This window comes from Cryptomeria japonica, chromosome 8, assembly GCF_030272615.1.
Source record: "Cryptomeria japonica chromosome 8, Sugi_1.0, whole genome shotgun sequence".
Lineage (NCBI taxonomy): Eukaryota > Viridiplantae > Streptophyta > Pinopsida > Cupressales > Cupressaceae > Cryptomeria > Cryptomeria japonica.
In genome coordinates this window covers 255,236,090-255,250,440 of record NC_081412.1, presented here as the reverse complement: position 1 = coordinate 255,250,440, position 14,351 = coordinate 255,236,090, and positions in this window count along the sequence as shown.

Sequence of the window (14,351 nt, the reverse complement as noted above, 5' to 3'; positions counted from 1 at the left end):
TACTCCCCTCAAAAGAGGGATGAAAGTTTCACAAAGGGTTCCCTTCAAATTCTCACGCACATTACATTTAAAAGAGGGGGGTTGAATTCACTAGATCCAATCCATATGGAAAGAGATTGAATGCTAAGTGAATTGTAGGAAATTGACAATGAATTTGGAAAGTAAAGTAACCCTCTTTTAAAATAGACAAGTTGAATTAAGCGAACTGAGACTAAGTGTAAAGATGACAAAGAAGCAATTATATCTTGAGATAGAGATGCGAGATGAAGTTGTGCACCTGGAATTAGCAGTAAAATGTCAAGACGAAGCCTCCCTGCAAATTTGAGCAAAATTTGTTGGGACCGGGTTGAAGTTGCACCTGGTCCTCCAAAAAATCCGCTTGCCAAAAAGGGTTTTTTCATCTCTGAAAATAGATCTTAAACCTGCAATTAAAGCTACGCACTTGCAACCTACACACAGAAAAAGAGGAAAATGTTGTTGGGATTGGGGGTTTGCCTTCAAGTCAAACCCTGTTTTAGAATTAACCAAGTGATTGAAAATACTTGCAAGTAAATGAAAAGAAATGTCTGAAGTAGAATCCACCTCAAGAGAGGATGCAATTAAAATGACAATAGAATTGCTTGAAAGGATACATGGAATAGAATGTCTTGAATGTTGATAGAGATCTCCTTTTCAATGATTGAATCCTCGATTTGAATGCAACACCTAGCCTTGAAAGGAGACTTGAAATGCTCAATGGATGCTTGGATGCTTGAATGTTTGTTTGTGCTTTATGATCAACTTCTTGTGCTTTATGATCAACTTCTTGTCGCTTATCGTTGCTATGCTCATGAACTTAATTTTTGCTTGACTTCGCTTTTCCAACTTATGCAAATAGGAGTGGAAATGCTCCTTATACACTTGCCAATTAGGGGTATTTAGCTGATTTTTCATCTTAGGCCAACATAGGAACTCTTTCTCACTCACAATTGACAAGCCCAATGAAAAGTTTGATCAAGGGAGGCCCAAAATAGGGCTGGGATAGGGGTACCACACCCCTATCCTAAGGGGAACAGGGGCGCAATGCCCCTGTCCTACCCTAATTTAGGATAGCCAGTGACAATAGGCAATACGGGGTGGTAGAAAATGCAAGTTTTTGATGTTTTGAGCATGTCTCGGGTCTCCAATCAGGCTTAGGGATTCGTCTGCCAACTCAAAGACCCAAATGCAGTCGAAAATTGTAAGGGACGCAATTTTATGACGCTACAGGAAGCATGGTTAGGTCACAAGCCTTCATTGAGGCATCTTAAAGTGTTTGGTTGCAAGGCATATGCACATGTGCCAAAGGAGAAGCGAACAAAGTTGGAGAACAAGGCTGTGAAATGTATTTTCATCGGTTACAGTTATGGTGTGGAAGGATACAAGCTTTGGGACCTGTTGCACAAAAGGTAATTCATAGTAGAAGTGTTATTTTTAGAGAAATTAAGTCTCCTTCAGTTACATTGTAGATAGAATAGACTAAACAGGAAGATGTGATTCAATTTGCTTCTACAGCTGAAAAAGTTGAATAGAGACCACTTGATAAGCAAGAAGTTGAGGAGAGCTCATCTAGCTCTAAATCATTAGAAGAGGAGGAATAACCTCCAACTCATCTTGTTTGAATGTCTGCAAGACATAGACAACCATTTGAAAGGTATTCACCTGATGATTGGAGATGTATTTTTTCTTCGAATACTAATGTGGATGAACCTGATTCTGTAGAAGAGGCATTAGGTATGAATGATGCAGAATCCTGGAAGATTGCTATGGAAGAAGAAATGACAGCTTTGAAAAAGAATGATACATGGGATCTTGTATCATTGCCTGAAGGACTGAAGTTGGTTGCAAATGGGTGTTCAAGAAAAATATTGGTTCAAATGGAAGCATTGAGAAGTATAAAGCAAGGTTGGTTGCAAAAGGCTACTCTCAAGTTGAGGGTGTTGATTATGGTGAGATATTTTCTCCTATTGCAAAAATGATATCCATTAGATTTTTGTTTTCTATGGTTGTTGCTTATGATTTAGAGGTTGAGCAAATGGATGTAAAAATTGCTTTCCTTCATGGTGATTTGGAGGAGGATATCTATATGACATAGCCAGAGCACTATGTGGTGAAAGGTAAAAGTAATTTGGTCTGTAAATTGAAGAAATCTTTGTATGGCCTCAAATAGAGTTCTAGGATGTGGTACCATAAATTTGATACATATGTGTTGAGCTTGAGATTTGAGTGTTCTAAATAAGATCATTGTGTTTATTATAAATCTGATGGTGATCATTTCATGTACATTGCATTATATGTTGATGATAGGTTATTCATTGGTAAAGGGAAAGGTATGATTTCAGCACTAAAGTCTTAGCTTGCTGCTAAATTTGAAATGAAAGATCTTGGTGCAGCGAAACACATTGTTGGGATGAAAATTAGAAGAGATAGAGTGAACACAAAGTTATGGCTAGGCCAGAATAGGTATGTGAGTTTAGTTTTACGAAGGTTCAACATTCAAGATTGTAGACCATTATGTGTTCCCTTCACGGTTGGAACGAAATTATTTATTTTAAATTATCCATCTCCATCAAAGATGGAAGACATGAGCAAAGTGTCTTACCAAAGTGCAGTTGGAAGTTTGATGTATGCTATGGTCTGTACTAGACCAAACATTTCCCAAACAGTGGGAGTTTTTTCTAGATATATGTCTAATCCTGGTAGAGTTCATTGGGATGTAGTCAAAAGAGTCTTTAAATATTTGAAGGGTGCCCAAGTATTCTTTGTGTTATCATGGTAATTTGGTTGGAGACATAATTTTCCTTGATATTCACAATTATGTGGATTCAAACTAGGCAGGTAACATTGATAGCAGAAAATCCACTAGTGCTTATGTGTTTACTTTATTTGGCGATGCAATTAGTTGGATGAGTAAGCGGCAGGCTATGGTTGCTTTGTCCACTATAGAAGCAAAGTATATGGCAGCTACTCATGCTTGTAAAGAAGTCATTTGGCTTAAGAGAGTGTGTTCATATATTGGAACAAAATAAAGTACAATGATAGTTTATTGTGACAGTCAGAGTGCGAACTACCTAGCTAAGAACCCAACATTTCATGCCCAGACCAAGCACATTAATGTTCAATATCATTTTGTCAGAGATATGGTTGAAGATGGTAAGGTAAAACTAGTTAAAGTAGAGACTTTGATGAATGTTGCAGATTCTTTAACTAAGGTTGTGAGCACAAAGAAATTCAAATGGTGTTCGGAGTCTATGGGCCTCATGGCCCTTAGCAATTAAATTATTGTGTTGATACTCCCTTTGCTCTTGCAAGGTGTTCGACAAGTGGGAGAATGTTGGGAAAATGGAATCTCAACCTTGCATTTACATGAGGTTACTATTTATAGTAAGTTTTCATTTCAGCATGAAATTGTACGAAATTGTCCCTGAAGCTTCAGGTTGGCTAAATGAGCATGCCGGTAAATTTTTGTCGCAAGATCATAGCTAGTGTTAAAGATTTAAAAGTTTTATTTTTGGAGGGTGCGATGAAAGGTTTAAAAATAGCTTTGAGGACTTTAGAGGCTCTGAAATGCCCTAAAAAGTGGGCGTAAACGATGTAGCAGTTTACGAGGTGGTAGAGCACTTCGCAAGCTTTTCGACGCTTCAAACGGTTCATCAATCGAACACAGTTCACAAGTTATGGCCTCCGGAAGTTTGGACTCCTGAAATAGGAAATATAAATTGCATCAGACACATAAATGAGTTGTAAAAGGGAGGAACACGTGTTGATATGTATTTTGAAATGTCATAGGGCATCTAGAATGGAGATAAGGTCGGCTCTACTTTAATGAGTGGTTTTAGCCCATAGTTTTGTAATATCGTTTGACGGTTTCTTGTATTACATCTCTTATATATGAGGTGCGTGAAATAGAGGTTGTGTGTAAGAGTCGTATGGCTATTGAGTTACCTCTAAGTCTCTAATTAGCGGTACTCCTGTGAAGAGCTTTCTCTGCAAGTATATTGTAATCTATTATTGATTGCTGAATAATATATTGAGTTGCTTTTAGAGTGTGGGGTTTTTCTCCAAAAAGGGTTTTCCCCACGTAAAAATCATTGTGTTGTTGAATTGTGGTTTGGATGATATTTTGCTTATTTCTGTAAAGTTTCTATAACTACTATAACAATCTGTAAAAAAATTTGCATTGCCCTCCTCTCAAGGTTAGTGTAGGAAGTTGTTTTGCTACTTAACTTTCTTACAATGAAAACTTACTATAAATAGTAACCTCATGTAAATGCAAGGTCAAGACACTATTTTCCCAACATTCTCCCACTTGTTGAACACCTTGCAAGAGCAAAGGGAGTATCAACACAATAATTTATATTTCCTATTTCAGGAGTCCAAACTTTCGGAGGCCATAATTTGTAAACTGTGTGTTTGATTGATGAACCGTTTGAAGTGTCGAAAAGCTCGCAAAGTGCTCAATCACCTCATAAACCATTTGAAGTGTTGAAAATCTCGCAAAGTGCACAATCACCTCATAAACCATTTGAAGTGTCGAAAGTCTCGCAAAGTGCACAATCACCTCATAAATCACTACACCATTTACGCCCACTTTTCAGGGCGTTTCGAAGCCTCTAAAGTCCTCAAAATTAATTTTAAACCTTTCATCACACCCTCTAAAAATAGAAACTTTAATATCTTCAAAACTAGTTACGATCTTGCGACGAAAAATTTACCGGCATGCTCTTCTAGCCAACCAAAAGCTTTAGGGAGAATTTCGCACCATTTCATTGCAAGGTTGAGACATTGGAATGAAATGAAGTTTCTTGTGATTTCTATTCCTAGTGGCATTAAGTAAGGCAGTTACTTAGAGCCTTTGTTATCATTTAAATCTAATGCTTTTTTGCTTGATGGTTGTTATCATGGTTTCTTTTGAAGTAAGGCAGTTACTTAGAGCCTTTGTTATCATTTAAATCTAATGCTTGTGTTCAATCAAGTAAAGATTGGTGCAAGTTTCAATGATAGTTGATATGGTTCGCATTGGTATGTTCCTTTTTCTTCCATATGTGGAATGTTGGAAGATGTCAAAGGTTTTTTGCTTGATGGTTGTTATCATGGTTTCTTTTGAAGTGTCTTTACATAGATGGTACATATATGGCTAAGGAGTTATTTTCCCTTGTTTGAGATTCCTATGGGTGTATTTACAATGTATGATGTCAAGTGGGAGAATGTTAATATTAAGGTGTCATCTACCTTGTAAATCCTATTGCATGGTTCCAACATCCTTGGAAAGTGTCATAAGGCACTTAGGGTGTATTGATAAAACAAAGTGTAATATTTAATTCTCACTAATGTTTGTAACACATTCAAAGGGGTGATGGGTTCCACTAGCAATGATAAAGGTGGGTTGTGAACACAATTATTTAATATTGTTTTCCCCACATGTGGACACCTAGAATAAGATAATTAATGTTTTAGGAAGTGGACAAATGAGTGACTTTTGGGCTTCTCCAAATGGGCGCTTGGAAGAGTCGATAGGTGTCTCTTAATATTCCATCATTTATTACTTTTAATGTAATTATTATCTTGCAAGCATGGGTGCCCAAGATAGAGGGAAAGTATTGAAGCCAAAATTAGTGTCTTTTCAAATTTCATACAAGCATTCCAAGGGTTGTGGTCCTAACAAATGAAGAGCCTTCTTTGGACATCTTTATTGATGGTTTTGGAGCTCTTGCGATTCTATAAATTTGGTCTTTTGGATGTATAATTATGTGAAATGGTTGAATGGAGAGTTTCTCTACAAGAAAAAGGACCACTAAGAGACATAAGGAGGTTGCTCATAGATGCATAAGTGTTGCTATGTTGGAGGCAAAGAGGAGAATGGAAGTGATGGTATTGTAAACACATTTATTATTAATAATGCACACTTGGCCTCTCTTTTTGGTGGAGGTTTTTCCTGCAAGGGTTTCTCCGCGTAAGTCCTATGTTTTGTGGTGATCTTATATTGTTGATTTGTGTTTCATTGTTGCCATCTTATGGTGGTGATATTTTTTATTTATTGACATTACAAGTTTACATAAGATAGGTTTGTTTTGATTAATTAAAAACAGGTTTTTGAAAGGAACCCGAAACCTTGTTACAAAGAAGGAGAAAGATAAAGCATTAAAGAGGCATGAAATAACAATGCCTGGTCACCCATACAAAGAACAGATCCCAGTTAAAACAAAAAGGGAGCACAAGACAAAGAGAACAGCCAAAGGACAGCACAAAGACAGCACCAAGACAACACAAGGACAAGGACAATTAAATGTTTCTTATGAGTTCTTTCGCATGAACGACCATCTACTTCATATTGTCCGCAGAGTTTTTCATATCATCCAACTCTTTTTCCTTGATATCAACCTGTTTCCAAGCGTTGGCCCTTGCTCTTTTTTCATGACCCTTCTTCTCAATCTGTTCCTTATCATATCATCCTCCTTGCCTTTAATCTGTTCAAATTTATTAATCAGCATGTTAACATGGTCAACAATGGCCTTAAGGAGCTGGAAGTTTTGCTCAGCAATCCTCTTCACAGTAAGCTCCATCCTATCCACTTTATTGACCAGATTGTTCAGGTTAGTTTCCAGACCCTTGTCATCTATGATCCCTTCTAGCTCCTTCACCTTCTTTTCCATTTCCAGAATTTTACTTACCATTGCCTCAATTGCTTCAACCTTATTAATAGCAACCATTAATTCTTTGACGTTCTCAAAGAGAGGCTTCTCACCCATAGTAGCCTTTTTTTATCATATTGAGGTCAGTCTTCAAGTCACCAATCTCTTTCGTCATTTTGCTAATGACCTCACAAAAGCCCTTGATGCTATCATTACCAATGGCACCATGACAGACATTTTGATTGCCCATGTTGTTCTCCTGACCCTCATTCTGCATTCTCTATGTATTCAGGTTCTCCCCATGATCACCATCCAGCATTTCATCTTCCTCCTTGCCCTTATTATTGTTAGTTTTTTCAACCTTGGAATCCTCATCAGAAGAAATAATAATCTTCCTTTTCACCTTGTTTATCCCCTTCCTGGTCTTCTTGGTCCTTTGGGTTTGCTTACCCATTCCCTTTCTCTTCTTGCTTTTTATGAATTTATCATCAAAAGACTCATCCTTAGAATCCGAAAGGTCAAAATCTACAGCAGTCCCCTTGCTCTTTCCCTTAATCTTCCCCTTGTTGCTAAAATCCTCAGACTCACCCTCAATTTCAGAATAGAGATTGAACCCACTATTCTCACTTTCAGTATCATCATCCCTAATTTGTTTGCCTTTACTAATGGGTTTCTCAATAATTTTCCCCTTCAACATCTTATAAACTAAAACCATGAAACCCTGGTGGAGGGCGTATAGTAAAGCAGACTAACCTTTACACCATGGCAAAAGTGGTTGAGCAGCACAAAGTGATGCCCATAAGCCCTTGTGAATCTCCCATCCAAAGTAATGTAGTTGATGGTGGCAAACAACACAAACCTCCATGCCCAAGGGAATAGTAGGGATTATTCGTCTTCACCAATTTCATTTTTTCTCCATCAGTGACAAGAAACCTATCTGCGGCCTTGTCAGACACACTTCGGTCTCTGTAAAATTTCATACCTTCTTTAACCATACACGTAGCTTCGGCAATGACATCCTCATCCACTTGCATCATTTGGGTGCCAACAAGAACCTTACCATTCTTCCAGTTTTTAATGAAATGATTAGTGACAGTAGGGTCTTTGTCGCAGAGCCTTTCCATAAAAACATAAGATAGGTTTGTTAAACATGCTATGTAGGTTATTTTTGGCATCAATAAGAAGAAGGATCTAATCATAGTTCTTCACATTAAGGAAACTTAGTTTTCAGATTTGCATATAAGTTTCAAATTTTCATGTTGTAGTTGTCCAACCCATGTATCTCATCCTTTGATTGTTTTACTAGATAGAGATTGATCTTCACATTCTTTAGTATTAAACTCGTTTGTTTCCAATCTACATGACCTTACAGAAAACTCAAGATATGTTTCCAGTATTATTAGCAATTAATCCTCCATTGGTCATTACATTGTAATTTATATTGTATTATTGTGGATGACATGTATACATGAATGGTGAAATATTATATTGTTGAAAATCACTTTTCATTGTTGTCACTAGATATCCACTTACTCACTTGTCAACTTCATTGTAATGGAATGATGTTTTAAAAAAGATGTGCAAAAATTTTGGGTCCTTATTTATTCTAGGAGGTATTCATAATAGTAAACTTTCTACATTACACAAATTTAGCTCATTATAAAATTTGGTATTATCAATTAGTATATTTAAAGCTACATCATTCATCAATTCATAATTAAAGTTTGAGGATTCATTTAGTATTAAATTGAGATGATAAAGATGGCCTACAATTTAACTTAAGAGTTTCATTAATTGCATGAAATTTTTCCATTCATTGCCTTTGGTTCTCTAAAATTATTCCCTTCCATATCTTGACTAGATGTTTCATTATTTACTTGAATTGACAAAGATAGAGAGCATCTTCATCTGTGTAGTTGATTTTTTTAATTTCGTAAATTGTATTATTTATTCTTTTTTCTTCACATTCTTGGGTTCAATGTTTTAAGTTTTTAATTTTTTGTTGGCAAGATATTGAATTCTATATCAATCTAACATAATTAAAAAATGATTTAAGACATTCAAATAACCATTAAAATTCTTCAAAATATGAAAATAATGATTTATACCATAAATTCAATTTAAAATATGTAATTTGATTATTACAAGAAGGAAATGGGATAAATTAATCAAACAATTGATGATTACAGTTCCTCAAAACTAAAAAAAATTCCGTTTGTAAGCCAAAGGATATGTAGTTTTGAAGAAAAAGGTCAAGCATGTAGATGTAGATTGATAAAACTCGCATGGTTTTTAATGGTGTTATTTATTTTCTACATACACAAATATGAGAACATTATATAATGCACTTTCATTATCTCCTACTTTGAAAACTACCAACCCTTAAATTTATTTGAACACACACACACCACAAAAGAAATGCTAAATTTTGATTGAATACACACCCCACACAAGGGAAATACCGATTTTTTAAACACAACTCACACAAAAGTGAATGCAAAATTAGTTTAACAACATAAATTGAATTTCAAAGTCTATTTGAACATACACACATGAAGTGTGTCCATGCTAAAGTTTATTCAAACACGGATGCATATATACACACAAATTGAGCGTTGATGTTAAAATACACATCAATGCTAAATATAATTCACACAAAGCATAACCACATACAAAATAAACACTAGTTTGGAGATGCCAAGATGTACAACAACACATATAACAAATATCAAATATATAAACTATCCAAAAGTGCAAACATACAACACATGTATTCTATTCAAACATGACAAAGTTAAAACAAATGCATCACTCAAAGTGAATGTCAAATTTAGTTCAAACACAAACCACACATTAACATTCAAAATTTCACATGTAAACACACACGCAATGAATGCAATCAATCACACATGCACATATGCATGCATTAAAATTAAGTGAACTTCACGGAAGTTTGTTCATACATACATTCCATACAAAGTGTAAATCATAGTTTGCTCATAAACTTCACAAAATATGATAGAAAAAATGTATGTCAAAATTCTTTCCAACATCCACACATCTAACACAAAGTGACTTTAAAACATACTTCACACAATGTACAACCAAACACATTAAGTGAATACTAGAGTTATAAAACAAAAGCATGCTAAAGTTCAAACATGATGCACATGAAGTTTATTTGAATATGACAATGTTTAAAGGCACACCACACAAAATGAATGCCATGTTTAGTTCAAATACACACAACACAAATTGAATATTCAAATTAACTTTAAAAACACATTTATAAAAAGAAAAATGAACACATGCTAGAGTTTGACCACACATGAAATAAAAATGCAAATTTGTTTAAACACATGGATTTTGTTCAAACATATAAATTTAAACATATTTCACAAAAAATTGTTTAAACCCCACACAAACTTTACACTTCAGTTCAAACATGGCAAGGTAAAAAACACACAAGTAAATGCTAAAGTTCAAAGACACCTTCAAACATGAACCATACACAAACTAAAATTAAGCTTAAATATGTCAAACACACACAAAGTGAATACTAAAGTTTAAACAAACCTCATACTATACCAAAGTTCAAACATGCAAAAGATAATCCCACATGTCAAAGTACAAATACAAATAAAGAGGGTACCAAAGTTTTAAAAAAAACATTTTAAACAATGTTCATTTCACATATAGCTTGTTCAAATACACGCTGCACACATGTACTAAATAACTGACTAAAGTTTAAACATACACAAAGCTAGTTTACTTCACACATGGAGTTTGCTCAAACATACCAAAAAATAAATACACAAAAGTGATCACATGCCTAATTTAAACATGTTTCACAAAAAGCTACTTTAACCATACATTAAGTAAACACTTAGTTTCAAACATGTTATGAATACATACACACATTGCAACATCAGTGAATCTCAAAGTTAATACATTCTTCATGTAAAGTGAGTGAAAGTTAAAAAACACATGCACATTACAAAGTATAAATATAAATAAGGTGGTTGTAAACATGTTTCACAAAAAGTTACTTCAACCACATACAAAGTAAACACTTGAGTTTAAACATGTTAAAGTACAAACACACACACATTGTGAATGCCAAAGTAAAGATAGTACATTCTTCATACAAAGTGAAATTGAAAGTTCAAACACAATTGCACATTTCAAAGTATAAATATAAACAAAATAGTTGCAAACATGTTTCACAAAAAGTTACCTCAACCACACACAAAGCAAACACCTAACTTCAAACATGTTAACGTGTATGTGCGCACACACACACACACATAGTGAATGACAAAGTTAAAACACACTAAACATGCAACATAAGTGAATGTCAAACTTAGTACACTCTTCACACAAAGTGAAAGTGAAAACACATGCCAAAGTACAAAAATAAAGCGGTTGTCAAAGTTAAAACATATTTCACACAAAGTTTGTTCATTTTACACAGTTTGTTCATACACAATTTAAAATATACAAAGTAAATGCTAAAGTTTAAATATTCACATAATTGAATGTTATAAGTTAAATGCAAGTTTAAATATTCACATAATTGAATGTTCAAAGTTAAATGCTAAAAGTTTACTATACTCTTTACACAAAGTTTACTATTCACATAATTGAATGTTAAAAGTTTACTATACTCTTTACACAAAGTGAATGTAAAAAAGTTCAAGAAACTTCTTGCAAAGTTAGTTCTCTCTACACTTAATTTGTTCAAATGCACACTTCACACACAAGTGAATGTTTAAGTTAGTAAACTAGTTTAAAAAGAGATCACAAAAAATTAGTTCAACCATAAATGAAATAAACACACACAATGCGAATGTGAATAAGTTAAAACACGCTTCACATAAATTTTGTTGAATGTTCAAACACATGCTTCAATAAACAATAAGTAAAACAAATGTTCAAACACACGCTCGACAAGTAGTGGACGCCAAAGTGAACCATATAATAAACAAAAAAGTTTGAAAGTCACTCTAAACAAACAATTAGTGTATGTCAAGGCTCAAATACACACTTTATATTAATAATAAATGCAATCAAAGTGTCAAAATTTAAACATGCACAGCAAATATCAAAATGGATCAAATATAAATGGATGCCAAACTTTGAAACCATGCTTCAATAGACAATAAGTAAAACAATGTTCAAACACAATTACACTACAATTCTAACAATGCTACTACATACATAACATTACAATTGAAGGATATATTGTAATACTTAAATAAATAAACTACACTGAAAATGTCATATCATTAAATGTGATGAAATAAAAAAAAATTTTAAAATGTTGAATTTTATGCAATAAAAAATAATATAAAAAATAACACAGAGACACTAGACTGAAAAGAACGGTTATAGCCAATAACCATTCCTCACAGCCTTGGGAAGGGGAGCAATTCAATCCCTTCCAAATAAAAATTTGGCATTAAACAACAATTATGTTTACATATCAATTTACAAATACTGATTTCAGCAACTGATTCAAAAGTACAACTTATCATTTTATGTTGCATTCAGCAGTCCATTCAAGATTCCTAACATTTTTTACTGGAATTTTATATATTGAATTCATTATTTTGGCTTCAGCAACTCTACCCATTCAAGCCTCCAAACATTTCCAGACGCTACAAGTGAAACACTCAACATCAATGCTGGTTGAAATTTAAATCAATTTCCCTACCAAATAAAAATTTGGCATTAAACAACAATTCTGTTTATATATCAATTTACAAATACTGATTTCAGCAACTGATTCAAAAGCACAACATATCATTTTATGTTGCATTCAGCAGTCCATTCAAGATTCCTAACATTTTTTACTGGAATTTTATATATTGAATTCATTATTTGACTTCAGCAGCTCTACCCATTCAAACCTCCAAACATTTCCAGACACTACAAGTGAAACACTCAACATCAATGCTGGTTGAAATTTAAATCAATTTGCCTACCAATGTAATATACAATAATCAGATATTTTATTATTAAAATAAAACTGACATAAGAAGATTCAATAAATGAATTTAATGAAAATACACAAATACTTGTCCAATGTACCAAAACCTTATACATACACCAAAACCTCAAAAAAAACAGATAATAAATCTTTGTAATTCTGATACACAATTATACAAAATGAAACTGACAATTCTTATAATTCTGATAATTCTTATGTCAGTTTAATTATTAAAATAAAACTGACATAAGAAGATTCAATAAATGAATTTAATGAAAATACACAAATACTTGTCCAATGTACCAAAACCTTATACATACACCAAAACCTCAAAAAAAACAGATAATAAATCTTTGTAATTCTGATACACAATTATACAAAATGATAGTCTAGAATCAGATATTTTATTATTAAAAAAAAACTGACAAGAAGATTCAATAAATGAATTTAATGAAAATACACAAATACTTGTCCAATGTACCAAAACCTTATACATACACCAAAACCTCAAAAAAAACAGATAATAAATCTTTGTAATTCTGATACACAATTATACAAAATGAAACTGACAATTCTTATAATTCTGATAATTCTTATGTCAGTTTTATTATTAAAATAAAACTGACATAAGAAGATTCAATAAATGAATTTAATGAAAATACTAATGTACCAAAACCTTATACATACACCAAAACCTAAAAAAAACAGATAATAAATCTTTGTAATTCTGATACACAATTATACAAAATGATAGTCTAGAATCAGATATTTTATTATTAAAAAAAAACTGACAAGAAGATTCAATAAATGAATTTAATGAAAATACACAAATACTTGTCCAATGTACCAAAACCTTATACATACACCAAAACCTCAAAAAAACAGATAATAAATCTAGTCCAGGTTTATTCAAAATATTACTTAAGCGAGGTAAGAATAACCTTGGGAATACCAATAATAACTAAGTTTCTGGATAATTTTCTATGGTATCGTCTCTAATGATCTTGCCTGTTAGTTGCTGTCCGGACTTCTATTTCTGTAGCTGTTAAATCTATTGTAATCGTCTTTATTCTAATACTGTTAAAATGGTCCTATTGCTCTCAAACAGAATCAATCACCTCTGGCTCTGCCCTGCTCAGAGAAAAAATATTAAATAGTTGATATATAATGCTTTGAGTGTTAAACTAATTGATTGCTAGATACTATGTAGAGGATGTCAAATTTCATGCTTCAAACTGAAAGTGATGTAGAGGAAGCCACCATATCTAACTAGAATTACTAATTCAATTCACATAATTTAATTTAAATAATCATTTGAGGTCTACCCAAAAAAAACCATATCTAGCTAGAATTACTAACTCAATTCACATAATTTAGTTTAAATAGTCATTTGAGGTCTACCTGAAAAGAGCCATTCTCAAACAGACAATCATTATCTACACATTTATTTCTATCCTCCTGCATTTTATCTTTGTTTGTAAAGCTATGAATTCACTTATTAAAAGTACTATCTACTATTCTATCCATTAATGACTGCTAAAAGTTCAAATTGATCTTAGATAAACATTAAAGTCATTTGGATCCTATTAAAATGTATGGAAGAGCTTTGGCTAGTTGAAACTTAAAAACTCTATAATGTGGGGTTGTCTATAAATCCAAAGATACTGTTTGGAAATTTCAGTATTTAAAATGCAAATACCTTTGAACCA